Raw genomic sequence first — 27,775 nt, forward strand, 5'->3', positions numbered from 1 at the left:
GATAGAATTTTAACAGCTGTAACAAAGTGCAGCATGATACCAAATATTTCAGGAAGAGGCCACTGGCTTGAGGATCTAATGCCTGAGTGTGCTTACTCTGACATACCTCCAATCTGAGATATTTCATTCTCAAGTTTTCCAGCAATAACACTTCTTTTGTTGTTCAGACTTGTTTTCTAGTACTATGTCACATAACTTTCAATGGAATTAGATGACAGTACTGAATGGATCACAGTAGCCTCAGGCTGCACTGAAATTAGTATTTTATTCTCTGTTAACATCAGTAAAACATATGTTATTACAACCGTAAGTCTTTTGTAAAGAAAAAAAAAATACAACCTCTTATTAGCATGCTAGGAAGAGCTTGAATCCTAGCTCTTTTGCTGCAATCCTAGTTCTTCTGGGCAGCAAAGCTGGTGAAGGGTCTACAGAACAAGTCTTAATGAGGAGTGTCTGAGGGAACCGGGGTTGTTTAGCCTGGAGAAAAGGAAGCTCAAGGGAGATCTCTGTCTCTACAACTGCTTGAAAGGAGGTTGTAGGCAGGTGGTTGTGTCTCCCAAGTAATGAGCAACAGGACAAGAGGAAATGGCCTCAAGCTGTGCCAGGGGTGGTTTAGATTTGGTATTAGGAAAAATTTCTTCACTGAAAGGATTGTTGATCATCGGAACAGGCTGCCCAGGGAAGTAGTCGAGTCACCACCCCTGGAGGTATTTAAAAGGACATGTAGATGTGGCACTGAGGGAGATGGTTTTAGTGCTGGACTTGGCAGTGTTAGGTTAACAGTTAACCTCAATAATCTTAAAGGTCTTTTCCAACATAAACAATTCCATTATTCTAAGTAAACAAGTTTGAGTTGAAAAAACTAAACATCTGCAATAATACTGCTTGGTCTGTTTCAGAAAACAATTCCATATCACCTCTATATGAAATATGGCTAAATCATGTTTGGGGAGTTAGCAATGAATTCATTTATACAACAACCTGCTAGATGATTTGTCTACATAAACTGTGAGTAAAGATCTTCCATTTCTTGAAAAACACAAAAGAAGAGAGAGATGGGTCATCTTCATGAGTTACAGAGCAGTTTCCTTGACATCCTTCAGAGAACCAGGCAGTAATCCACAGCTCAAGCAAAACTTCCACTTTCCATTTGATTCATTTGCTTCAAAAAAGCCCACAACTTTTTAGAGTATGGAAGAGCTGTCTAGAAGAAATATTTTTGGCACCTTTAATTTGAGGATGCAAACTAAAAGTGTAACTTTTAAGTCTTTTGCAAAATCCTTCCTCGTGTATAAGATCTTTTTTAAAGTCTCAATCAATAGAAATATGGACTGTGATTCACTTTCAGTATTAGCTTTTATTTGCTCTAACTGAAGATTCACTCTTCACTGAAACATTTTAAAATTAGTGTAACAAAGCCTAGCCCAACATTAAATCACCTACTGAATATGTCAGTCTGAAATAGAGTACACTTCAAAACAAACTCTCTGGCAATTTCCTCTGATTGATATCAAACCTCTTAAGTTAAAAAACCCTTCATATTTCGTTCCTAGAAACACATAGCTACTCCTAGCCACCTTTCACACTTGGATGGAAAGCAGAAAAGGCCAGATTCTGACCTCTGCTCCAGTATGGGAGCACCAACAAAAAATAATGAATACAACATGCATTTACTCTAGAAAGGAAAAAAATTACTATTTGGCTCCAAGGAAGGCCATTTTATAATCCAGGCAAGTGATATGGAGGCACAGCACAGCAATAATGACTAACATCACATACTAGAGGGAGTAAAAATTTTAATGATACTACTCATAAAACCCACATTTTAAAGGTTACAAAACAGAAACAAGCTTACAAAGAAAACACATAAATCATACAAGGTGTCAGGTTCCTACTCCTTAGCTATACTAAGAATTAACAGCCCGTCCATCACAAAATAAACTAGAATATGCTGTACTTTTTTATGAAGGACTGAAAAGGAATGTACACCGAAGTTCAGCAAGCATAAACCACTATAGTCGTTCTTCTGATAAATTATTATGGATATTGTGTTGCTACCTTCACTGATTTATTCATTATTCAATAACATTAGACAAAAATACTTCGCCAAATTTACTTACACCTAGACAAGATCACAAGACGACATAATTAGCACTATATAGGTCAGGTAAATTACATGGACTTCTTATCCAGACACATGAATGAACTTAACTATTTGCTTATATGCATTTCATTGTAGTGCCATAAATATCTTTAATGGGGCATCCACATCCAGAGACTAGATCACCTGAATGTGCAAAGACACTTAAATAGCAGCAAACAGCAAAGTCCACTAAAACACTGGAGTGCTCACTGCATTTTGCTTTTAGCTTCTCAACCTTAACTTCAAAACGTTATTGCCTTGCATATAAAATTAAAGTTCACCCAATAAACTGCTGTACCATTTATCAAGGAACTCAGGCTTCTGAACAAATCACAACACATGAGCACTACACTCCTGATTATCTGCACCACAAATTGACCTGACCTATCAATAACACTGCTGGAAATATTAAGTACATTATAGTTCATATCCATCTGTTACTAGAAGCTGCTAAAACAAGTATTAATTGTAGGTCCAATATGCAAATAGAAATAACACCCTTCCAAACCAAAACCCCCTAGTTAACCATCCTACTGCCCACCTACCCTCCCAATCCAAACTTTATCCTGTCTGTTCTTCATAAACTCACTGATCACTATTCATGTCTAAAACACCCTCCCTCTAACGTGAGGCACTGAATTTTACCATCATAATGGCTCAGTCGAATTTAGGCTAATCTATAGCCTGATCAGCCTCCCTGAAACAGGGTGGCTTTGCTGGTAAATTAGGAGGTGAATAGGCTTCTCTGGGTGCTGGAAATGTGTAAACCCGTCTTGTTTTCAAGAACAGGGAGATACCCTCTGCACATCTTCACATGGCCCGCAATGAGACTGCTGATGTCCAGACTCTACGACTTTCATGGCAGAAATACACGATACAGTGTACCAGTTCTACCAGTCAAATGGTCTGCTGCACACATGGCTTCTGCCTGTGGCAACAAGGAAGTAGGACATTCTGAAAATACAAACCTTTTCCTCATCTTGTCCTCCATACTGACGAATAAGGGTGTTGCAAAGCAACTTTCTATCCTGCTCTCCACTCGTACCATGAGGATGAAACAGAAGCAGGGCCTTATATTCTAATTTTTTATTACTTTAATTGGTCTGCAATTGCAACTGTGTTTATTGTTGTCCCTATAACCAAGCTAGCAATACAAGACATTTTGAATGGCTGGTCATCAAATCAGTGACTTAGGGCTAATAAGCCACGATCAGCACTGAACTCTGACAGACTTGTCATTCAAATCTACAAACCATCTTTTGAGCTGAACTGGCTTTTGCAGAAATCACACATAGTTTTGCTAAGCAGTCACTCTGTCACAGAAACTGGCACCTTCATTTCACTGCAAGTAATTTCCACCTCCACAATACAAGCGTACTCCTGGCTGCCTTCTGGAAGCAGCATGACAAGGACCAGGCTCACCACAAAGAGCTTTCGCTGCATAAGACTTTCTGAATACTGGCTCAGAGATCAGGACTTTAGTTTTTGTGAGCTAACTCAGCGTTAATATTATTTTCTTCTGAATATTCTTCTGTTTGAGCTGTTTAATGAATAACTCAAAATTGATTTATTTTTTCGTAAGAAGAGAAACATTACAAGACACTTGAACAAGGCCATTTTGCTTTGCTGCAAAGTCCAACAAGACTATCAGATAAGGCCTCACCCAAAATCCTTCCATGTCAAAGGGACTATTTCTATTGGTTGGATTTAATATTGAATACAGATTTGGGATCTAGTCTCAATCCAAATGGACAATGAACCACACAACTACAACAGCTCTCATTGGCAGCACTGATTGGACTTAAAACTGCAACCTTGCATTTTACATTTCTGCATCCAATTACCTGTTATGAGAAGGAACCAAACTCTTAAAGCTGTACTAGTTAAAGAAAACTCAGTATTTGATTTACAATGGTAATAAACACCTAAATATTTTCAATAAACTGTTTTCCTTATGCCATGTCTTTCATTCTGGAATGTTTTCCTGTAACTCTGCAGGAAAGTTATTTAAGTAAACTGCTAACATATTTTTCCAATCTTTGTTTTCTTTAGGAAGTTATTTAAGAAGAAACAACCTTGAACAGTGAACAGTGATCTCAGCATTCATATAGCAGTGAACTTCAGATACAGTAACTGCATTGCTATGTGCTATGACAACTTTCCCATGGGGAAGAAATGACCTGGTAGTTCAAGAATGACAAAGTCAGAAGTAAGGTAAGCTGGGGGAGGGAAAGGATTTCCCCCTAGGATGAGATAAATACAATTTCTCACGGCAGTGTATATCTCTCTCTTAAGCCTCAGGTGGTTTTAAGTTAATGAGATTAGTTCCAGCAGGCAGTGAAATCCCAGGATATAGGATTTATATTTCAGCAGTTTTCACTTCATCCAGCAAGCACAGGGAAGTCAATCTTTGTGTCATTTTGTTATTGTCCTGGTTTGGGTCTCATTCTCAGATTCAAGCCTGGCTAAAGCACCTCGTAACTTTGGCTTGAAAGCTTAAGCATCACGTAAAGAGTGTGTTTAAACGTTTAAAAGGGAGGAGAAAGGCAGCAGTCTTAATCTGTAGGAAAGGATTTTTATTTAACTTTTCAGATGTACTTTTATGCCATGGAATTTGAACTTGTTTTTTTTTTTCCTTATAAACCAAGGTCACACACATTATTATCTTGAAGACACCAAAAAAACCAAAACCAAAAAAAACCCAGTATGTGCTGCTGGAAGAAACACTGCTTTCTTAAAATTTGGTCTCTAAAAAGATGGAGATCAACATCTTAGGAAGACTGTCTAGTTCACTATCATCTACATGCTGAATGATTGCCACCCAGCTTGGTAACAATCCAAACAAGTTACTATCTGGTGACGACCCAGCAGATGTACAAACTGGAGTTTCACTCCAGTCCCAGTTCTGCTCATACAAGAAAACCTTCACTCATGTTGCCTGTATCACAAGTTAGACTGGGGTAGCCTCATACAGTGCTAGGACAGGGCAGCATTTTCTCTGTCTGATGACAAGGCGCAGGAGAAGGCTTCAGAATAGTACAGAATGCGTACCTGGAGCTAACTGAAATATAAACTATTTTACAGAGCTGTTAAGTAGAAGGCTTTTAGAAGACAACATAATGGGAAAAAAACAGAGGTCAGATGCTAATACTGATTTCCATGCGCTAAGAATTGTTCCACACCCAGCCTGATTTCGACTTAGAAGATCTACATATTAATAACTGCTAATTTAACAATTGTTTCACACTCTGGACAGTATTTTTAGCTGTGAATTTAAGTTAAAAAAAAAAAATAACCTCAATAACATTACCGGCATAAGGAAAATGCCAAAAAATTCAGTGTTGACAACATGCTTTAGGTAGCTCCTTCCCATCCAATAGGAGAATGACCTCAGCCCATTCCTCTTCTGTTGTGTAACAAAATGTGTAGACATCACATCAAGAAAATGCTCATATTAGACCCAGGCTTCTTCTACAGATCCAGAAACCACACACAAAAAAATTATTTTAATCAGAGTAATTTGATATCAAAATACAAGATGAACTCTATTCAAAAGACTTTCTAGAATGCCCAAGTCTACCACAGGGAAAAGTTGTGTTTATTCCAGTTTTAACTTACAAGCTTCCTTTAACAAAGGCAAAATCACACCCACCCAGACATCAATGTTAACTTTTTTTTTGGGGGGGGGGGGCTGTTATTTTTACTTATGAATCTGCCTTCTCATTCTATGCCACTGGACCACCTTATTATCTTTATTCTGCATCCTCTACAGAGATGTCCATCCTACATCAGTTTTTGGCCATTCATTAACCGGGTTCTTCAGTTACATATGAAAAGTTCAATCACCTCTTTGCCAAAGGAGAAGTTTCTATCATAGCTCAGGGTGAAGAGTGGCAAAAGCTAAGTAAAGGGAAACTGTTCGAAGTTATGAGATCTGTTCCCTTTTTCCATGGAAGTACTGAGCTAGAACCTCACCTGGTACAAAAGTGTATAATGTAACTGGAAGAGAGGCAACATCAGCAAATTAATCAGAGGGCAAAGGCTAACACCTGACCACAAACTGGCTTCTGGAACAATTCAAAACTTCATAACCATTGGAATCTGATATGTTGAATAAACACTTAAGCATTCAGTATCCACCACTACTTGGACTGACTACAACTTGGACATGCGCAGCTGTATAGGGATGTAGTATCACATGCAATTGATGTTAAAATACATTCTCCTGTCAGGCTAGCTAAATGTTTGCTTACCTGCAAAGTAAATACACATTTGCTCTCAAATTAAACCCAATGAGTATTTCCAGATGTGCATAGAGCAAAACATGCCGTTTTCAATTAAATATAACATGCAAATATGATTTCCAACAATATGAAAATGAACTAAGAGGGTAATTGTTCTGGAAGTACTGCAATTATAAGTGTCATCAGAATGTATTGTGTATTCTGTTGGCAAAAGAATTATTTTGTAATGGGTCACGGAACTCCTTTCACACACTTTAATAATCAGCACACAAGCTTAAAAAAGGAAAACTGTTTTAAATCTCTCCCACCACTTCACTATCTGCCTTTGAAAGTAACAGGTCTACCAGAAAAATACCTATAGAAGTACGATCACAGGGTGAGTTACCTTAAAACAGTGCTTTCAAAAGAAAAGAAAACAAAAACCAATGGTCTGCAAGTATTTATATTTCAGGTCAGAGGGATCAATTAAACTGAACAATTTGGATCTCTCTCACAACTACAAGTCAAGAAACCCTATACAGAAATACCTACCATAAGATAAGATTTAAAATAAGTGATCATTAAGACACGTAAAATGTTCTAGAACGTTTTTGTAGGACAAGAGTGCAGCTTTGTGATTCTACTTTAAAGTGTTAATGTGTGTTCAGTAGCCTTAATCTACTCTGACTAGCTCTTAAAAAAAAAAACAAACCTTCAAAGTCTAAATACGTGCTTTAACCTTACCTTTCTCTTGGTCAAGTCCACTTCTGCTACACGCAATTACATTGCTAAATGAATCATTGCACAAAAGTTCCCTTCTAAAGCTTATTATCAGCATCTGACTGAAAACAGCGCAAAAGCATTAAGCTTACTGAAAAGCAAAAGGCGTCAAGCTCACTTTTCTCAACCACCAAAAATGGCCTGATTTTGAGAACAACAACCACCACCACCCACCACCCCATCTGGCAAAGAACTGCAATTTTACTACTGCAAATCATAAACTATGGATGCTATCTCCTCCATCCACAAAATACTGCACCTCCATACAGTCGTATATAAGTAAGCACAAGAAAGTTGTGCCCTGTCATTTCATTCCCACGGAGAGGATGTAGAACAAAGCACCTAGAACACTGCCACCATGAACAGAAGAAAGGGAAAACCAGTCCAGTTCTGTCCTGGAAGGTGTGAAGAAAAACTCATACCTAGCTGTGTACAGATACTTATCTTCTCACCTGGTATGTTTATCTCTTAGTATTCCCCAATATTAAAAGAAAACTATTACTCTAGAAATTTGACTAAAGGTACATTTTACAGAAAAAGGGGAGGAATTTAATCTCCACCAAGACTCCTCTATACTGCCATATAAATGATAGAAAGGGTGTGTATATGACAGCACGTATACTTAGAAATATTACACACAGATACACACTCCTTTGGGTAAACAGAAAGCAGCCTTAGTATAAATAGGAAAGGTATTCCATAGTTCAGTGAAGAGACTCACTTTGCACATGAGCATAACCCAACAACTGCTGCTCTACCTCGCCTGGGACAGCACACACCCTGTCAGAGACTGGATATTAGACATCACATAACACTAGATGATAAGACCGAGTGATGCTAGAGAATGGCAATACTAAAGCTTCTTTGCTTTGCTTGCATTGCAAATATCCTAAAGGAAAACTACTTTTGAGGACAAAAAACAACAAGGCAACAAAACATCAAGTTTGAAGTCTCATATTCCTGAAATTTTTGCTTCTAGGTCCAGAGGTCTGGCTGCCACAACTGCCTAGATACGTCAGGAAAGATTTGGCTTCCTTCTGCTGCAGGAATGCAGCAGATTAACCTAATGCGTTCGATGAAACCTTGTTTGGGAGAGGAGAGTGCTGCTGGCATCAGCCTGATGTATATGAAAGTAGACAAGCTACAAAGTTTAAAGAAGTGTGGAAACTTTACAAGATAGTTTTGCAATTAAAAAAGATACAATGAAATGGACAGAAGTTGTCAAAAGAATTTTCATGTTGTTTTATATTTACTGAAATAAGTATTGATTGATACTTTCACAGTTTCGCTGCAGTAAGCATTAGATTAGGGCTATTGAACTAACTCAATATGATGCATTGCATGACAGCAAGAAAAATTAAACAGTTCAAGCTGCAATCTTGTCAGATCTCAGAACCCAGACAGGACATGAATGATCCGATATGGAAATTCCATGAAAAGATGAGAAATACAGCTGGGAATTCAGGTCCTGTTCCTACTGAGCAAATGCCCAGCAGATTTGGTTCTAGAGGCTGACTTCAACCCAGGCTTCTGACCATGGTGATCACTAACCATTGCCAGGAACACCTTTTGGAAGTTAATCCTCTCGTTCCTGAAAAGCACTCCAGCAACACAATCAGCCATCTCAACACAGAACAGCCCTAGCTTACAAAGCTCACATATACAGAAATAAAAACCAATGGGTTTGGAGAGTCCATGAATGTAGCTGCTCCAAGTATTTTTATTATTTTAATGACAAGGAAGACCTCTATGGTTAGAAAACAGGGCAGTTACAAATAGGGTACTCCACCAATCTTCCAGGTAAGAAATGCCCTTCACTCTCCATGCCAGACAGAAGCACTGCACTCTTTACTGCACAGCAACAACGGAGTGACTGAAAAACAATTACCCACAGACAAGATTTTCAAACCACTCGACCACAAAAATCTCCCTAGAACCACTGTATACTCTCAGCATATCAGGTTGTCATATATCCTTCATTAAGAGGACCACAGAACCACATTGAAACAACAGCACAAAGGGTTTCCCCCTTTACACTGCAGGCCTAGGGCGGGAGCTTCCACAAACTAATGGTATGTTCCACTTGCTGAAGAACGGTCTATTCTAAATAAGTGACAGTACGCCAACGCTCTGCAAAGTTACAGCAACGTTCACTCTGTAATATTAAGATGATTGTGTAGATTATGCTGGAGGAAATTAAGTGCTGCTACAGTTCACTAATAATTTTCACACTTTGGATTCCTGTGGTTATTTCACAGGACTCCACTTACGTGTCACGTGTACTAGCTTGCAATAGGTTCACTCTCCTTAAGAAACCTCGAAAACATGCAACCTAATCTTTTTTAAGACTATTAGGTAAAAATCATCACATGAACAGTAGCAACAGCCTGCCTCAGAAGAAATCCTGCCAAGTTTTAGTTTCCCGTGCTGTCAATGCCCTCCCATCAACCTCACTCCACTGTGAGTTTTCATGTTACACTGACTTTACCACTGCCATAAAGGATAGCATAAACATCCCACATTACTACAATGGAAATAATTTGTGTGCCCACTCTTGATCAAATAAGCAAGGAACATGATTTACTTTTGATCTGAGGAGGTTGATAACCTTGAGTTTTAAACTGTACCTGGCATTTCCCTGATCTTCACTTGCCATAAGAAAGGTAGAAAGTCCTCATCTGCAAATTACTAAAAATAATCAGTTGCAAGATGTGACCTTGGATAAAGCAATGTTAAATTGGCCAGCAATTTTTTCTGAGGCATCATTGTTATTAACTTGCAATTTTTTCATTTCAGTCTGCCACTGATGCTTGGCAGGTTATAATTTTTCATTTTCTCACTTGGCTGATGTTCACTCAAGTAGAGATTATGGAGATAGTGGTGAAGAATTTTTACAAAGAGATTTTTTCATCTTTCAGTCTATCGTATCAGGACACAAATAGTCCTTATGAATGGTGGGTTACCTTCTAGGTATAATAGACTATTGTTAAAAGATCCTTTCAGTATTCCAACGGTAAGAACCGTTCTTGTCTTATCTGGAATTCATGAGGTCTCCAGTGCAATAGACACTTGTACAACTACTAGCAGTTAAGTGCAATCCCATTGGACATGATGTGGCCTAACTGCACTTCCATTTTAAAGTTAACATACAATAAAAAAATTACAGTTTTAGTGAATTAGTCCTTTCCCTTGAATTGACCACTTTTTTTTTTTTAAGCCATTAATCACTTTCTACTAAAGGAGAGTATTCCCCACTCACGACAAAGCATGTTTGGCTCCACATCAACTTCCTACACTATCATCATTCCTTTGCTGCTAATTTAATGCATAAAAGTTGTAATAAGCAGCTCCTCCCAGTGATCCACTCTGGAAAAGCACTTCCTATTTTTTAAGTATTTGATGGGATCTTTGGTGGTGGGATGTTTGGTGTTGTTTTTTTTTTTTTTTAAATAGCCTCTGTTCACAAGAAAAGTGTCCAGAATATAAATATCTAACTGAATACAAAACAGATCCAAAAACGCAGTTTCATTTAAGTTGTTCTGCCTCTGGTGATGAACCAAAGCATCCTTCTGCCAGAAGATCCATTTTGTGACATTTATCTTTGACTAAAAATACCTGTCCCCCAAGCAATTCTGACACAGGAATTGTACATGATATGCTGTGAGTATTTGCAGACCTTTCCTCATTAAAAAAAAAAAAAAAAGATTTTTCTATTACTATTATTCTAGTTAGAGCTTCTGCTAGAAGATACGTTGCGAGGAGAAGTCAAAGAACACATTAAAGCCTGGTATGCAAGAAGTGTAAGTCACGACACAATGCACTATTATCAATCTGAAACTACGATTCACATGAAGCTGGAGACACTCTGACATTGTTACTACTAGATCAGCATTAAGTTACAGCCCAAAGAATACTAACACAGCATGACAAAACATGTCATCGCTTACCTAATTACCCATTTTCAGCCTTCCTATACATACCATGAATGTTCAGTTCGAAGCAGCATAGGCCTATTGCAATCATTGACCTGACTGCACAAAGAAACAACTTCACATTCATTGACATTGCCTTTGCTTTGTCATTTTCAGTTGTATTTTCAAGTATTTATTATCCTAGCAACTGTCTTGCCACATATTTCATTCTTGATACACTGATTGCCATTGACGATAAGCATCGTCATTCATACCACAAGATTACAATTTTTGCTGATAACCAGAGTGATATAATAAGGTTTCTGAAGTCATACGACTATACAGAACTGTAATTCCTAGATCTAATTCACTGCTTTTTATTGCAATTTCTGAAATTTCTTTAGAAAGACAGCATACATCACTCATTTTACAGACTTGCAAGCACAGGAAAAAAAAAAAAAATCAGCCTTGGCCAAGGCCATATAAGGGAACAGTAGCTGCATCTGAATATTGGTATTTACAAAAAAAAGAACAAAAAACCTTCAGTTCTTAAAAAAAGATGGGTTTAGACAATTTTCTTAAAGTTCATGACTACATTTCTAATAGCCACATTGTCTAGCAAACAACAGAATATGTCAGCTGAGGAGCTCCCTAAAAGCCTATTCCCCAGCTTCCACAGAGCAACTAGTTTTCTGTTTCCTGGCTTACAACCCATGGAAAGCTGCTTCTAACATCTCCTGGTCCCACTACACATACAGCAACACCACAAAATCAGCACACAGGGAGAAGAGGAAACTCCATGTTTCTTGCAGGCTCAGAGCATCAAAGCTGCCTCCTGGGTAGCTCCGGCAGGTAAGGAATCCTGCACAGCACTGATCCTGCTCTACTTTATGTAGATTTAATGCTAGTTTGGCTCTACAGAGTTTGCTGAATCACGTAAGTGCTACTCATACAAAATGTAAGTGCTGTTCTTGGTATTTTAATTCTGATTCTAATAAATTATTTTGTTTAATTAACTTGAAACTAGGTTGGAGAAGTTATATTTTTGATACTGAAATACAAATTACTTTATAAACAGGGGGTTGGGTCTTAGATTTTTTTCTTTCACCTCTCAAACTGGACTCCTCCTATAAGCTGATTAACATTAATTTACCTCAGTTAGTGACCTCTTGTTCCAGTCAAAGCATATCATGTGATCTAAGGGGCGGGGGGTGGGGGTGGGGAGAATAAAAAAGGACACAACTAACTCGTGTTAGTCAAGTCGTTATTAGTCAAAACAGCAATACAACACACTCAAAGTCTTTCCATACATTTCTGTCCACCAAATTAGTTGTCTTCAAAATACCAAATTTGCATCAGTTCTGACCTCAAGTCCACTGAAGTTTAACAGCAGACATGTTGGATAAGAACAGGCATGAATTACAGATGTGTGGAACTGCAGCTCTCTAGCAACTGCTGTTAAGTAAGGTATCTGCTTCTTGAAAGGAAACAAAATTTGATAGTACTACAACTTAAATTTTAGGGGAAAAAAAACCTGGTTTCAGTCCCTACAGGCCTGCCTAAAGCAAATAAACTCATGCATAAATCAGGAAAAATCAAATTGAAATCAACTATTCATGAATCTCTGTTACTTAAGCATAAAGTTTTCACAAATTCTCATTAGGAATCCAACTCAGAAAGCTACTCCTGAAGCAAAGAATGAAATAAAAATGCATTACACCTTTTGCTGGAGATTTTTTTTTTTTTTTTTTTTTCACTGAATCCCACCCTAGTTTTGCACTGTGGCAACATGTTTCAACAATTCAGACTTTTCTTAGGCACTCACTATTGCAGCCCAACCTTTAGAACAGTCTATCCTGCAGATTATATGCTACTCTGTCTAACAAAAAAACAAAGATACCACCCTCTCCTCCCCAGAGCATCTTTTACTATTAACTAAAAATATCTTTGATGCCCACTGATATGAAGAGATGCAATTCTGTACTCTCACGTTAGTATGGTACGCTCATTTCAAGATTCCAGGTATTGCTCTTAAGCAAGTATTGCTCTTATGCCAGCCTGTGTGCATAAGCACTACATGATACAGACCCTGCACACATGAGAACTGCCGTTGTTCACATGAGCTCTTGACCTTCAACTAAGAAGTCGGACCAGACGGACTGTTAAAGCATTCAGAGCACTAAATGGGCAACCCTGACTCTCCATATTTTGTTTTAGCCATTTGTGAAGCATTTATAGTCATCTGAATTTGCCGGTTACTTGAAGAACTGAAGTCAGTGAGATTTCAGCAAACATTCTTCATTAATTTGTTGAGTTAGCAGAGGGAAGCGTATAATCTGAAATATGTGAATGCTCTGCTGAGCAAGAGCCCTGACTTCAGCAATGGGTATCCAACCTGTAAATCCAGAGATCTGTTTCATTGCCTCCAAATTGGCTTGACTAAAGTAGTCACTATAAAAGCCTAACACCTCAGACACCAGATACCTCAGGTTCATGTTGGATTGATACATACTCCAGGTAGTCTTTTATTCTGCCTAACACTCCCACACATTCCCACTCCAAAAACTTGGATTTGAAACAATGTCAGAAGAAGCCTAAAGAAAAACAAAGGTTAGCAGCCGGGGGAGGAATAAACCTTGTCCAGATTTTCACATCTAAACAACAGAAAGACCCTAGGCTGCTAACAAAAATAACTTAAAAGTTTACAAATTACAGCATGTATTTTAGTAGCAGGCTATTTGGGGGGGGAAAAAAACAAAACAAAACAAAAAACAAAACCAAAAAAAACCAGACCACACACACCAAAAAAACAAAAACACAACATTGCAATATTAATCTATACTCCATTAAAGGAAGACCAATTAAAAAAAAAAAATAACCACCACCACCACACAAGGCAAAGAAACACTTTCCAACAGTTTGATTTCATTATATCCAATTGCAAAATCCTGCAAATTTTAGGCTGTGTGTATTTATTTTGTTCAAGTCTGACCTGTTGTTCAGTCCATGTGACACAGCCAAGGGAGTACTTCAAAAAACACAAGTACTACAAAAAATGCTAACAGCCTTCAAAAACACACTCTGGAAAAGCTCCAGAAGTTTCTCATCTTAACAGTATCTTAGACAAGCGCTGAACCCCTCTTTACTTAGTATTGCTGTTCTTGTTATAAAGCACTGATAAACCAGACTCTCAGTACTGAGTCTGCAGAAATACTCCTGATTAATTTTCTTTGGCACTTCCTTTCATTTTTAACCAGCTGAAGTAACTAACAAAATACAGTGCAGCCCTCTGAAGACTCTGATCAGTATACCATGACAGTGAAGATTAAAAAATGTTCTTGAAAACAGAAATCACACACGCCACTGCATGTTATGGTACAGTCAGGGCCTATAGGACTATCAGAAATGTAGTCTTAAGCCCTGAATTAAAAAAAAAAAAAGAAAAAAGAAAAAAAAAAAGAAATTACCAGGAAAGACTGAGGTAATATTTGCATTAGCTTCTGTAAATTAAGGAACCTCTCGCTGCATACAGAATGTTCCTATGAAGAGTTATTTAGCTAACCAAGACGATTCTTATGTAATTCCTTGATGAAAATCTAGCCAAGTTTCATCTATTTCCAGATTGCTGCCTTCCTTTTGTTTGTAAAATATCTACCCAAGTTGGTTTCTACGCCAAGCAAATCAGACAAGGGTCAGTGTGCATTTTAAGCCAGTTTGTGAGGCACATCTCATATCACTGTAAGACAATGTCCTCTATACTTCAAAAGTTTCAAAGAAAATTCTCTTCTTTTTCATTTTTCTTCCTAAACCAGTATGACTCTGTGTCAGTCTGCACCTTAAATGGAGGTACATTCACATAACAGGATGGAATACTTCACATTACACAAGGTAACTGAATAGATGTTTCCAGATGGAACTCCTCTAAAGCAAGACATAAACAATAAATGCATTAACATTCCCTAGGGAGCACCGTAATAACAATCCTGAAGTTTTTCTACAGCTTTCAGTTAATTTATTCTAGAACCAATGGTGTAAATGCAAGCCTTCTAACAGAATAAAAACAAAATTTTCACTACTGTGATTTTAAGATTTAAGTATCTTGACAGCTCCCCTTTAAATCACATTTATTTCAATTCTGAAAATTAATTACTTTGATAGATCTTTTACACTGGCATTTTTATGCCTTCTCAGGACATCAGTGATTTTCAGACATTTGAACTGGTACTAAAAATAATTATGCACTAAAGGTCAAAAAAGGTTTTCCCCCTCTTTTTTTGGTAACACTTCTATCTTATCTTTCTAGGCAGTGTCATTAATTAGCTCCTTTCAGCCAAACTAAAGAAAAAGAAGTGTCTCCGTTAAACATAGAAATAATTGGACTTCAAAACTGAATCACACAAAGTGCTAGAAAAAGGGCTAAATTACTTAGGCTTTTCCACTTCGAACTTATTATACATCTAGAAAGAAATTTTCTTTTATAAAGAAAAAAACAACTAAGCCAAAGAGCAGAAAATAGTCCTTACATATCAGTATTATTTTTCAAAAATACATTTAATCATGAGAAAGATGGAAAAAGAGTAAGGTTTTTCAAATTTCTCATTTATGCTTCAATGACATACCAAACAAAAACCAATTCTGCATTAAGAAGAAGCATCAAGTATTTTACTTAAAATAATTCAACTATAATTTGATATTTGCTAGCACTTTTTTCCCCTTCTTGGTATTGGAGCACAAATCTTTCACTGGAAGGAAGACTGGATAATAGCTACCTTACACCTTGCTCCACTCTTCCCAAGACAGTCAATACATCTGCTCTCAGCTACTAATACACAAAGACAACTCTATTGAACCCTGATCTATTAGCAACTAGACAACAAACATGTTTCAATCTTAGCATTATACATACTAATGCCTAAAAGGGATACCATCTCAGGTTACTTTCACAGAATCTGAAATAACAATACAATAGTTGTTCAAACCATGTAGTTCTCAAGAACCACACATTTCCTTTAATACATCTTTGATTCCTCTTAGGAGCTCAGAAAAAATCCTATAAATATTCTCTACAACCTTTCTGGAACTATTTTCAAATTCAGAAGCCACAAAGCTATTTGCTCAAGATTGCACATACATAAATAAATTCTTGTATGTTTATATACTTTAGTATATAACCACCATGTATATGAAAATGTGTATTTCATTTCAGTTCTCTACAGTCAGAGATACACCAATAATTTTTATGTGCAAGAGCCATCTGCACATTACTCAAAATAAACCAGCAGTATGCTCCTTTTTACAAACAAAAGGGAACAATGAAAAAATAACTTAAAAAACAAACAAACAAACAACTCCATCCGTGTGCCACCGAAAGATCCTATGTTTGAACACACATCCCAGGAAACTTTTTGCTCCTGGGAATTTCTGGTTCTGAAGTGCTGGACCTTTGAACATTCAAATTAATAAAAGAAAATTTAAAAAAAATGAAATATCCCCTATTTTTTTCTGCAGACCAGACCTTACTCTAGAAAACTGAAGTGTTCTTTAGAACTGTTATAAAAACTGAAACAGTTGTAAAATACAAATGCAAATTTAATAAATTTAAACTTTCATAGTTTCAAAGTTAATTATCCACTCACCTTTAAAATCTAGACTTAAATGCCAACATACAAAATATATCAAAAGAATGAAATGTCTATGCAGAATAATTTTTTGTTATGCTGGAGTATTAACAGTGCAAAAAGCAAGCTAAACCACATGGGAAATGAGTATTTTCCTACACACACACTTATGAAAAACAGCTGTTAGAAAACATGAAGAAAAAAACCTTTTTTTGACCAAGGATGAAAGGGAGAAAGCATGTCCCAAAATACTCATTTTCAAAGTGTTACAAGTAGGTAGATGAAGCAAATGAAAAGAAGCCACAACTCAGTAATCAAGAAAAGCTCTGTATAACATTTGCAGAGTCTGGTAACGGATGAGAACTAGAGATGCAATTTCCACCCCCCACCCCCAGACCACCACCCCCCTTGGAAACACCATGTTCTCTACAGCCTCTTTGCTCACTACATACATTTTTTTACTATTTCCATGAAGACAAAAATCAAACCATCTGGCTTGTGCCAGACATACTTGCCCATGTTCTATCTGTTTTTCAAATACCAGACACTCATCAAGCATCTAATACATGTGATTAGCTAGTAGGAAAACAAAAATTCAATCTCATTTAAAAATATCTTTTGTTCTCATTCCATCCCAAGAGACTACTGGATACTTTTGCATGCTTGTCTGTGACTGAGAAAGACGACTGAATAACTAGTAGTTCAAGGTGTTGAACATATGCTCACATATCAGCTCTGGGCCAACACTTTGGCCTGAAAACAAGACCAGGCTTCTCAAAGTATTTCAACATACGCCTCTCTTGTGTAAGCACTTACATAAACAATATCGTATAGGGCTTACACTCAATTGATACAGTAAAAATTTGCAGGAATGCAGAACCTTACTACTATATTTAAAATTTCAGAGGCACATTTCTGACACCATGTCTTCCCTTTTTAATTGGATTTTTTTTTTCTTTTTCCCACTTTGGTGCATGTCCAAATGGCTGTTACTGTCCCATTTACAGAATGCAGAAGAGGGCACTGTGTCACTACTGTCTCCTTCAACAGTTAAGAGAAGCAGCAACCAGATCTCTCAATGGTTTTCTTCCACAGGTATTGTTACAGACCTCTAAGTGAGTAAACCCACCAATATTTTAATAGGCTTCCGTAATTCAGCCTCAGACAGTCTACTACACTAGCCAGAGGCACAGTAAATTTCACTTTATATAGAAGTGACCCCCAACATTCCTGTTTCCCCCTCAGAGCCAGTTTCTTCATACTGTACATGCTCTGCAATGGTTCCCACAGCAACAGCCAGCATCAACAGGAAGATTACAAAATTTGGTAAGCCCCCAGCATACTCCTTTATTTGCTGTAGATACAAGGTGTGTACCTACAGCAGTTCAATAGTCTTTGCTGCCTTCTAATATTACACTTTCAAATATGCATGCAAGAAATAATTTCTGTACAAGAGTTCATATGGATTTGATCCTACTAGAATAGTTATAAAACCACATTATTTGAAGCGAATCACCAGAAGTATGCTTTTTAACATGCCCAAATATTGTCATTAAGAAGTAACAACAACCAACTAAGCAAGGGAATAGTGAAAGACAACTAATTTAGACAGCAACACAATGTAAATCCCTGCCCTTAGTCTCACGCAGCATAATGTTTGTGATTCACAGATGTAAATTTATTAGAACACATTTATAAGAAGGCATGTTTAATAATTTATTGTTTCAATGCAGCCTGAAGTTCCTACCTATGAATTCCTCTGAGATTTTACTGCCAAACTATTTTTTCCTCCCCACAATTGGCATGACCAGTGGATTTCAAATTTCACATTAGAAGACAAATCAGAAAATTAATCTGTCAGCTATTTTTTCCTGGGAGTTTTTGTATCAAATTCAGTGCCCTCAAAGTCTCAGGAATAGACTGTACAGAACCAACTGTGACAGTTGATGGGATGCATCCAAAGGTGTTGAAGGAGCTGGTTAATGTCACCAAGAGACTGCTCTCTATCGGCTTTGCAAAGTGTGGCAACTGAAGGAAGTCGTAAAGACTGGAAGAGTCAAGTCTTAACACTCATCTGTAGAAAGGCACAAATGACGATGCAGGAACTTGAGATCATTCAGCCTCATGTCAGTCCCATCTTGCAGAAGTACAACACAATACAGATTTTATGCAAGCAACCCCTGCCTGCTCATGGGCACCAATCCATCGTACAGAAACACAGTGAAATAAAGCTACAGAGGGTCAATGTCACTCCACACCTTTGCTGGCTTTAAAACACACTGACAAGGGTAATATAACCTGGTATGCTCCGGAAGATCTAGAAACTCTAATTTAACTTAGACAATCTGGAATAAAGCAGTCGCTTCAAAGTGTAAAACTTACTTGATGCCCCACATACAAATACCATCTGCTCTTTTGCAAAAGGTATAACATTTGAAATAACATTCTCTTCTCTTCCTCTTACTACATGCCATCATGAAGAGAATAATTTTATTTATATAAAGAGCCCGCAAAATGAAGTTCCATAAAAACAGGAACATATGGCCAAATAATTCTGAATAGCACTTAGCATATTCATCCGTAAAATAAGAACTATAATGGGTAGATAAATACACCCAAGTCTACTTGGAAATTGCCAGTATACACATGGTTTTCTACAAATAATAATTTTTTTTAAAGAATTCCTCACCCATTGCTCTAACAGATACTTCTCGTTACAGTTTTGCCAAAGTTAATCTTTTCAAACCACAAACTTGGCCTATACCACCTTACGTCACACATACTAACAACAGTCTTGGGCCTATGTCAGTGCATAAAAGAAAAACTCCTCTATTTCATAAAAGTTAATTTTTTTATCCCCATTATGAACAAAAAGCCTGAAATAAATTTAGCCAATCCCTAATATGAATGTAAATACAAAGTAAGAAAAGGTAGAACTTGCATGGAGTTCCTTAGAACATTAAATAAAATGCCTAAATTTAAACTTAATACAATTAATAATAATTTAAAAAATAGAACAGTCCCAAAGGAAAAATATGTATGCACCTATGAATTACTTTCTCCTATTGCTAAGGAGAAAAATAACACATAGTCCAAGACCTCTACCTTGCACATGCACTCATGCAGGATTTTCTGTAATTACAGCATTTGGAATCCCTGTCTTTTTTTTTCTAACAGTACTTCACACATCTATCATCCACTGGTTTCTAAACCCTTGAATACTTTTCACTGCAGTTTCTTACTAGGAAGTCACTTAGAATATGTTGACTGAGCCCTAAAAAAAAAAAAAAACCCACACACTTTTGCAGACATCTCCAACTCTTACACTGATCAATACTACAACAGATATCCTTCTCTTCAGCATGGTTCACGAAACTTTCTGGATACTTGCGTATTATCACTTGAGACAAGCAGCACAATCTTTTTCAGACTCTCAAAAATCCTTCCAGCTGCAGACTCTTCCTGCTCTAATTTGCTGCAGTATTATAACCAGCTGGTCCTCATTGCATACATGATGTGGTTCACCAAACCATGTCCTTTTATCAGTCCTCTGGTCATCACTTCAGTATCTTCAGGGATTTAACCAAAAAGACTGGTCTGAGTGATGCAGGTTTGCCTGTGTCCACTTCATTTATTTTGGCAATCCTCTCGTCACATTGAAGGCTGATTCCTGCTATCTTCTCTAAAAAGCTGAAGTTTATACAAAACAGTAATATCTTATCTGACTTGCACTTCAGCTTGCTTTCTGCTCTTCCTGTCAAATTTAAGTGTCAAAAGGAGGTTTTGCTATTCTGATTTACAATTATTTTATTGCTCCTTATGCTGCTGTCATGATTTAACCCCAGCTGGGCACTCAGCCCTGCACAGCCGCTCACTCACTCCCCTCTGGTCAGGATGGGGGGGAGAATGGGAAGAGTAAAAGTGGGAAAACCGGTGGGTTGAGGTGAAGACAGTTTAACTGGTAAAGCAAAAGCCACGCACAGGAGCCGAGCGGAACCAGGCATTCAGTGCCCACTGCCCACCGCGGGCAGGTGTTCAGGGCCACCCCCAGGGGAGCTGGGCTCCATCACGCCCAGCGGTGACTTGGGAAGGCAAAGGCTGTAGCTCCAGATGTCCCCCCCTTCCTCCCCCAGCTTTGCGTGCTGAGCGTGACATCATACGGTGTGGGAGACCCCCGGGGTCAGCTGGGGGCAGCTGTGCCGGCCTCGTCCCCTCGCAGCTCCTGGTGCCCCCCAGCCGGCTGGCTGGTGGGGCAGGGCGAGGAGCTGAGAAAGCCTTGGCGCTGTGTAAGCGCTGCTCAGCAGGAACTGAAACATCCCTGGATTATCAGCGCTGTTTCCAGCACAAATCCAGAACACAGCCCCATACTAGCTGCTCTGAAGAAAATTAACTCTATCCCAGTCAAAACTAGCACAGCTGCCTACAACTCCACTAAGCCCAAGACCTGAAAGCATTGCCTGCTAAAGGCATGTAAAACTGAGCACACTAAAAGCCTCAGAGCATTCCCACTGGCTCTTCACTGCAGGAGATAATGCATTATAACACAGATTTCCCTGAAATCTCTGCAGGATCTACAAATCCCTCCTTGCAAACCCTCCAATAATTCACACACACACGGAGTAGGCGCTTCTGTTAACCAGCCTGTTGTAATCAGCAGTTTTCTAAAGCAGCCCAAATGCTCTCTTCTATGAAAGTTACCCAATTAACAGCAGCATTTGTTGTTGGTTTTAATTTCACCTTTCTTTCATATTCTTGATTCCAACCATCTTTGTTTCCACAGTACTTTCATGAAAACTTGTAAGGAAACTTAGCAACCAGCATGTTAATCTAGTACTTACAGATAATGGCCAAGACCTACTAATGCAGAAATTGAGTGTAATAACATCTTTCCATTGCTGAAGAATGTTGTTGCCAACATGACTTAGCTATCTTCAACCTTCAGTACAGAACTTATACAACAAGCTCATTGTCTCCAAACGTTTCAGACATTTTAAAAGTCTTGAGTTAACTGCTCTAAGTTCAACAGTATTGTTATGTACATTCATGTATTTAGATACAGCAAGAATACTGTGATCATCTACTCTGATTCTATAAAACATGGACACAGGCCCTCTTCACTTATATTTAGCTACCTGTTAAAGGAAAAATACCACATTTAAACTGAAATTTTCCTTTGATGAATATCCTACTATAACCTGTAATAAACAACCCTCATCGCTGAAGATGCTTTTCTTTTTTCTACTGAAAATGTGTCTGGCTCATATTTTAGCTAATCGATCTTGTTATATCATCATTTTCTGCTTCATCATAGAATTTCTGTTCACAATGCTCAAAATTAAACACTGCAATCAAGTCCCTCCTTGCCTTTCTCTTTGATAATATTCAAAATATTGAGCTCTTTTGAATTCCCCCCTCAGGAGCTATTTTCAACACTTATTCATTGATACAGTTCTTCTCCAATTTCTTTTTTACTTTAGCATTCTCCTTGAAGTACAAGCAACTAAAGTTGACAGAGAATGAGTGAACTCATTAACAACAAATACAAAGGTGTTGTACATTTTCTGGTCAGTCGTATAAAGACTGGATCATACTGAACCTTTCCTTCAAGATCTCGCACAAATTAATCCGTATTTACATGGAAAGTTTTTAATTGAGAAGCTCAAAAACAACAATGAAGACAGAACAAAGCAACAGACCAAACAATCCTACCAATTCAACTTTACAAATGAGACTTTCATATTTCCTTCTCCCTACAACATATGCCTGGGTGGCATTTCCCTCTGATTTTCAAGCAAAAAACACAGAACTGTACGATGGCTGAATCCTCCAGCTCTGTATAAAGGAGGAATGCTACGCTTAGTACAGACAGTTTAGAGTTAACCAGTCCAAGCCACAAATCAAGGCTTACTGAGGTCAGCAACCAACATCAATAAAGTTAAGATACTGAACTTCAACACAAGTAATGGATCAGTAATAAATAATAGCATATTCTCACCTTTATTCAGCTCCTCTATGTATTCTGTGCTTCTCAGATACCTGCAAGATACCTGCACAGAACTACAAGCATGACAAGAAACCAGAATAAACAGTGTTCATGAACCTTTATTTGATTACTTCTTGGCTATGTTTTCAGATATTCAAGTCCTAACATTTTTTTCTCTGCTAGATTCTAGCCGACCAATGGCTAGTAGATGGCTCATAGCAAATAACTGCTCTTCTGCCCTCAGCAGAGGCTGCAAGAGCTGTACTTCATTTTTGCTTTACAGAAACTATGTAGTTACCGAAGAATGAATGACCTTTGCTACTTCCCAGCACAGCAATGTTAACCAAGCATACATAACTGACAGAACCAGCAGATGTTTATTTGAGGAGAAACAAAGTGCTTTAATGCACATGTTGCTACGGCTCCAAGAATAGAGTGCATTGTTTTCACCTGACCATAGAATCACAGAATCATTTTGGTTGGAGAAGACCGTTAAGAACACACAGTACAACCATTAAGCCAGCATTGCCACGTCCACCACTAAACCATGTCCTTAAGTGCCACATCTACACATCTTTTAAACTCCTCCAGGAATGGTGACACAACAACTTCCCCGGGCAGCCTGTTCCAATGCCTGACCACCATTTTGCTGAAGATGTTATTCCTACTACCCAATCTAAACCTCCATTGGCACAACTTCAGGCCATTTGCTCTTGTCCTGTCACCTGTTATTTGGGAGAAGAGCCCAATTCCCACCTCAATACAACCTGCTTTCTCAGTCAGAACACACAGTTACTTAATGGAGGCAATTTGCATGTCAGGTTTCAACTCTCAACCATTTCAGCACTGCAGTTAAGTAACATTAAAATCCTAAAGAAAATTCAAGGAAATAACAGGAGAGGGAAAAGTTCCTTCTCCTTACTACACTTTACAATTCAAGTGCATGGTGGGAATAGGGGGAATCAGGGCTTTTTTGCTACTAAGTTGTATAGCTGTGTTGATGTGAGGACTTATGCTGACATGCTCTGGAAATCTAAAACTGCTGAATCGAGAACCAGTACTGACTTTAAAAATAAACAAAACAAAAAACTCCACACAATCAAAAAACCAAAAACCTACACACACATAAGACAGACATATAACCACAGAAGTCAGGAACAAAACCAAGTGTTTTCTTTACTTCTCCAGCAACCTTACACAAGCTTTTGGTACAGAAATATAAACCGGCCAAGAGAGAGGAGGGACACCACATCTAAAAGATCTCAATTCAGAGAAGTTTGGATTGCAATCGAAAGAAAACATACATAAGTTTCAGAAATTTAACAAAAATACAAATATCAACAAAAGAGTTTTGCTGCAGAAACTGGTAGCCAACATAGCAGTCTTGTGAACTAAACTGTGGTGCACAGTCCATAAAAGTGTTAAATGCAAAATTTTATATCCATACAAGTCCAATTCCTCACAGCAGTGCAACAGAATTCTGCAATTCCTCCTACTGGCAGTCCATACAGAGATTCAGTGGTTGCTGGATTGCCAACAACCAATAGAGAAGATACAAACACAGTTGGTCCCCTCCGCACACCGCCACCTAAAAATGTTCTAGCACGCAGCATCAGAACAAATACGACTGACATTCCTGACACCAGTTAGCAGTTTCTGCTGAGACACATCAGGCAAGGAATCAAGCAAAATTAGTCCCAGAAAGCAACTTCATCCAATCAAACACACAACAAGAGTCAAAACCCCGTGAAAACAAGAACAGCAGCACTATCTCCACACTGCAGGAAAAAGAAACAACTTTGCCCCTCAAACAAAAAACAAACAAACCAAAGAAAAAAAACCCCAAACAAACAAAAAAATCAGTATCTGTTCCATTTCTCACAGCTGGACATAACACCTGTATTTCATAGCTGATCAGTTTCAGCTATCTTCAGGGAAGCGGTATGACCCTTGTTTTACAAACAAGCAAACCAAAGAGTGATCTGCACAGGAAGGCAACTTACAAGATCCTAGTTGATGTGTTGGGACTTGTTTTACATATCGGCAAACCAAAAAGCTATCTGCACAGGAAGGAAACTTACAAGATCCTAGTTCCATTCCATCACTATATTCAGAGCCATTTATCAATGACCTCCTCACATTACATTGCATAGTCCTAATAGATTAATTTGCAAATATATATTTAGATGCATGTGCTTAAACACTAAAGCAAATGCCACACTGGGGGGGTGTGGGGGGGTGGGGGGTGGGGGTGGGAGGGCAGACACACACACAACACCCACAACACTGCCTAGGCACCAGCTCTGTAGTACATACAAACATTGCACTGCAGAAACGCTATCTTGGTCAACAAAAGTACGTGTAGTAGGAGCACCAGAGCTAGTGAAAGAGTCTGAGGATCTAGAAGATGTCTACTTGACAGATTAACCATAATGAAGATCTACAGCAGACATTCCTTGGAGAATGTGCATCACTAAGAATTACTCTTCTGAAATAAATCTGTTTATTAAGGAGGAGAAAAAGTACTTTAAAGGTTTTGGGGTTTTTGTTTTTGTCTAGTTTGCATTCATACCTTGACGTTATTTAAGAAGGGGGCAAAATAATGCAGGTGTGTACCACAGTTCTGTGACAAGCTAAGACTTCAGCTACAAAGATTAACAGAGCAGGAAGTCATATGATTCAGCATGACCACTGGGAGCTGCTACCACAAAAAATCTGCAGCTTGTAACACTCATAAGAACCATGAGCATCTTGTTATCGACTTAGACAATTCTGACATTTTTACCACTTAATCCTTTTTTCTGCTTTAGATAAACAACCTGTACTCAACTCTTCAAAGCAAACAAAACAGCTTCCCATTAATACAAACAGAAATATTACTTCATTATCGAGCAATTTGGCCTGGTAATATTGCCTGAGCTAACATCTTCAACAACGTAAAACTGTTTTTACTTTAAGGATGTGAAAAAAATCACAAAGTTTAGATAGACACTTAAAACAAGAAAAACCTGATGAAACTTGGAGAAAAGTAGTTTTTTCTGCAGGATATTTTTTTTTTCCTTAAGAGAGTGTTGTGTATAGCTCTACAGCTTTTAATTAAAAAAATCCAGCAGAAGAAACTGCAAAAGGTCTGCTACAAAAAGATCATTCTTTGGCTTGTTTCAGATGGTTAACTTTATGGTAGATTATCATACAGTTAAGATATCTATTAGGAATGTGATCTAAGACCAAAATTCAGAAGATACTCATTAGTCTTTTGATAACACTGGAGATAAATGCTGCATTACAGATGCACTGGGACTCATACAAGAGCTCTTTAGATTAAAATTCTAAAAATATTTATAACATGGCTTGATATAGAAGACTGGCATCATTACAGTTTCAGTCATCTAATGCTTTCCATATGCTAACCACCGAACAAATACATTTGCCTGTAAATGCAAGAAATACATACCAAATAATAAATAAACTAACACGAAATGGGCTGTTCAGACTAAGGTAAAAATCTAAGTTATTTCTTCCCCAAATATTTCTGTCCAGATGACTCAGCAACAACACTGCAAATTTCAGCTGAAGTCAGCAAGATACCTCCGTGCCGTTTGCAAGTGCAACTTTTACAGAGTGCATTTTAATTACAGTTTTGAGGCCATGTCAGTTGCGGGAACATTACTGTACAAGAAACTTACTAAAGCCAAGGAGCTCCACCTGGGTGGAGAAACCCAGACACTGTGGGTCACACAGCAGGACTACAGCATTACCCTGTACCGAAACCTGTGAAATTACTCATTTGTGTGACAGATAACCTGAGCATATGCCAAATGAAGGAAGGCAACGCATGTTTTCATCCAGGTCATCGTTGTTCTGATGGCTCCCAGAAAGTTTTCAAGATGTCATGTACGACTACATGTTGGGGTTTTATATATATATATTTAAGCGCTAACAATGAATTCAACACATAATTCAGTTTCTAAATGTAGCCGAGACAACGCTTATGTCCAGTTTATCGACGCAGCCCAGTGAACAGAAAGCAAATAACAAAACGCTGTGAGTAACGCAAGGCAGTAACTCCGAAGGCAGACAGAGCGGCAGAAGGCAGCCAGCCGGACCGGTGCGAGGCACATTTCCAAGGCAGATTTACCTGTTCTACCGCAAACTGTAGCGTCCTCAAGCCGGGCCCTCCCACCCGGGCAGGGGAAGAGAGACGGCGCTGCCTCACAGCGCGTGCCCCCTCAGCAGCCGCGGGCGGCGCCCGCGCAGTTGGCGCCCGCCACGCGCAGAGGCACGCGCTCCCCTCACCTCACCGCAGCCCGCCGGGCTGGCTCGCACCGACTCTTTTTTTTTTTTTTTTTTTTTTTTTTTTTTTTTTGTAAACCGAGTTTGGAGTTACCTTTGGGCAAAACACCCACAAAACCGCCTCGGTAGGACAAAGTTCCCCACCACCACCGGCGTGAGGGCGAGCTGACAGCCGGGCTCCACAAGCGCCCCGCAACCCGAGGGGCTGGGCTGCCGCCCGCGGGGTGCGGGGGGGGCCGGTCCCGGGAGTCCGGCGCTCTGCCGGCGGGGCCCGGCCGCTCCGGTGCCGCACCACCCGCCCGCCTCCTCCCCACGCCGCCGCGCCGTTACCTGCCCACCCCGGGTGCCCCGGCGCCGTACGGCTGCCCCGCGCTCGCCGAAGGAGGTTTTCAGCAGCCGTAAAGCGGGGAGCGCGCTCTCCCCGAGCGGCGCGGCGCCGGCGGCCGAGCAGGGGCCACCCCAGGAAGCGGCCCCGAGGGCGGCCAGCGGGCTGGGGCCTGGGGGCGCGGTGCCCTCTCTCGGCGCCGTCTCGGCAGCAGCGGGGGTTCCCTGCCTGCGCGGAGAGCTCTCCCCGCCGCCGTGAGCGGCCGGGCCGGGCCTGTCCGGGGCCCTGCTGACCCCCGCCCCCCAGCCAGCCGCGGCAGAGGGAGGAGAGGCGAGCGGGACCCTGGTGCTGGGGAACGTGGAGAGAGGAAACCTGCAGAAAGCTTTTCACACGCTGTGACAACAGGTGGTGCAGGTTACGGGCGAGGCTGTTACCCGTGTTCAAGCAGCAGAGCCCGCAGCTGCAGCTCCTGCGGGATGAGAGGTTTTTCCCCACCCTA

At 39.2% G+C, this 27,775-nt stretch overlaps 1 protein-coding gene across 4 annotated transcripts in view; it reads right to left on the bottom strand.

Moving 5' to 3' along the window:
• The window catches only part of NAALADL2 (N-acetylated alpha-linked acidic dipeptidase like 2), a 504,243-nt gene extending 476,873 nt beyond the window's left edge, over nt 1-27,370 (bottom strand). For 2 of the 4 annotated variants that reach the window (XM_037406785.1, XM_037406787.1), the window contains exon 1: nt 27,282-27,370. The gene's annotated coding sequence lies outside the window, so the exon portion shown is untranslated. Of the gene's footprint in view, nt 1-27,045; nt 27,245-27,281 lie in introns of those variants that run through there. The other 2 variants (XM_037406788.1, XM_037406786.1) reach the window with 2 other exon arrangements.
• Nucleotides 27,371-27,775: the final 405 nt, after the last annotated feature.

Source organism: Falco rusticolus, chromosome 13 (genome assembly GCF_015220075.1).
Source record: "Falco rusticolus isolate bFalRus1 chromosome 13, bFalRus1.pri, whole genome shotgun sequence".
Lineage (NCBI taxonomy): Eukaryota > Metazoa > Chordata > Aves > Falconiformes > Falconidae > Falco > Falco rusticolus.